Raw genomic sequence first — 2,457 nt, 5'->3', positions numbered from 1 at the left:
TATATGTAGTGCTTAAGAACAAATGGGAGAGGGGCAGCTAGGTGGTGCAGTGGATAGAGGATCAGCCCTGAAGTCAGGAGGACCTGAATTCAAATCCGGCCTCAGACCAAACACTTGTCATTTACTAGCTGTGTGACCCTGGGCAAGTCACTTAACCCCAATTGCCTAAAAAACCAAAACCAAATGGGAGACATGATTTTTAAAAAAAAACTTAAACATAAATTTGTGATCCTACAAAAAAGCATTTAAACTAGTCTGAGTTGATCTGCCTCCTTAGACCCACAGTAACTGTTACTTTCCCCCAAAACCAATATTATCAATATTCTCAATCATAATCAGTTCCATTGTGTGAATAATGGATCATGATAAACTTGTCCCTTTTTCTAAGAGCTTTTCCTGTCTCCCCTACAAACATAATCTGGCCTGGATAAAAAGACAACAGGAATTTCTTGAAGGTCAGTGGTTAAGTATTCTACGTGATCTATATTCACTGGTTCTGTTTTTAGTTAGGGTGTACTTAGATTACTTTCTTCAATTCATCATACAGGACAAGCATGAAAGCTCCACCCATACCTCTAAGATCATTGGACCAGGCACCCTTGAAGAAAGCTTTGCCACCCTTATCTTTAGCAATCTTCCTCTAGCAGTCATTCGTCCCAGTGTACGTGATATCAGTTCCTTTGCACCCAGACTGCATCATCATTTGCCGTCTTACTCTATCAGAGGGATAGGAGTCCATACCTGCTACAGCAGTCACTGTTTGCGCAATCATCCAACTTTTCACAATGGGAGTGTACTTCAGTTCTGGGAGCATATCTTTTGCTGTATCATAGATTCCAAAGTAAGCTGCTCTGCAGATAATAATACCCTGCACTGAGACATTGAAACCTTGATACAAGCCACAAATTCCATCAGACTTGGTGATTTTCACAAGGCAGTCTCCCAGGCCTTTGCATTCTCTCTCAGTGCTAGATTTGCCAACATCAGCTGCCAAGCTGGTTCTCAAAAAATCGGAGGGCTAGACAAAACAGAGAAGTGGCTCCAGCTACACCACCAGAAGCAAGGTTGCCAGCAAAATGTCTCCAAAATACTCCCCCAATACACCCGCTTATACTTATCCTTAATGGCAAAGTTAAGGGCCTGATTGGGGAAATATCTGATGACATTTGCTGTTACCCCTCCAGAAGGAAAGCACCCCTTGTTTCTTTGTAATTTGGACTATACAATCCGTTATGCTTTTGTACTGCTTATCTGTAGCAATTTGCTTACTTGTATGCTGCACCTGCAATAGTAGCTTGACTGCAGTCTTGGAGATAGCAGCAGTGATGCCACCGACCTGGAAGTCCTTGGCAAAGGAGTTGGCCTGTTCCTTCATGGTTACAGAGTGTGAAGGTGTTGGACTTGTAGAAAGAAAGCCAATGAGAGAGGGTTGAAAGTTCCCTAACTTGCTGCTTGCACAGTTTTGATTTCTTAAAATGTAGTATCCAAGGTTTTTGTTTGGTAATCATTTTCAGGAAGACCAATGCTTTTTTTTTTGTTTTTTAAGACTGGGTCTCCCTATCTCACCCATTCACTCACAAGGCAAGTACAAAGAGCCACTCACAGGCCCAAGCCTCCAGCTGACTATCGCAGAAGCCTTGACCTGCTCCAATATTTGATCTGGCTCAGTTCATCCCTTCTTAGGTAGCTTAATGGCTTCAGAGGCTTATAACATCAGTGTGGCACTTATTGCAGACACCCAAGCAGCTTTAGTCCTACTGAAGCTTGGAACTCCCAAATTCAATTGATCAGCCCGGCCCAGTCTCCTCAATAGCAGGAGTTACAGGTGTGCATCGCTGTGCCCTGCTCAAGGATTCCTAAATTTTCTTTTCTTTTCCTGTTTTCCAGTTCACTTACTTTTGTTAGCAGATGTTTCCCATCCTCTAATTTCTCAGTCTTTTGGTTTTATTCTAATTTATTACCTCATTGAATCGTTGAGTACTGTTCAATTCATTTTTTTAGGTTTTCCCTTACTTGGTAAGGCATTCCACTATCTGTTCTTATCTGTTTATTCTCTTTCCAAATGTTCTAGTTTCATTATTTAGCTCTCATAATCAATCTCTTATGATTGTTGTTTTTTTTTCCTGTGGTTCTACTTTTAGTTATTCTAGTGTTTTCTTCTTTTGAGTTGTTATAGTGACAATTTCTTAACCTAGAGTATTTCCTCTTCGTGTAAGGAGCTGTCTTGTGTTTACTCATCTTTGGCCTTAGATTTTGCATTTTAGGTCTTTGTCAGGTCCAGGCTCTTTCATGAAGTGTTGGATGGGGTGGTTAGGCCCACTTGCTATCTTCTAATGCAGTGCCAAAGTGGCACTCCCCTGTATCACAGCTAAGCCTTATTCTTGCTACAGTCACTGTCCTGCTCTTACTCTGGATGAGGTCTCTTTCTAGGTCTTTGTCATGCCTCTCCTATTATAG

The 2,457-nt window shown here is 41.5% G+C and overlaps 1 pseudogene; it reads right to left on the bottom strand.

The window, feature by feature from the left end:
- Positions 1-517: 517 nt before the first annotated feature.
- Positions 518-1,375, bottom strand: LOC110214910 (ADP/ATP translocase 3 pseudogene; annotated as a pseudogene).
- Positions 1,376-2,457: the final 1,082 nt, after the last annotated feature.

The sequence above is a fragment of the Phascolarctos cinereus genome, unplaced genomic scaffold (assembly GCF_003287225.1).
Source record: "Phascolarctos cinereus isolate Bilbo 61053 unplaced genomic scaffold, phaCin_HiC Scaffold_726;HRSCAF=1367, whole genome shotgun sequence".
Taxonomy (NCBI): Eukaryota; Metazoa; Chordata; class Mammalia; order Diprotodontia; family Phascolarctidae; genus Phascolarctos; species Phascolarctos cinereus.
This window is presented reverse-complemented; position numbering and strand designations above follow the sequence as displayed.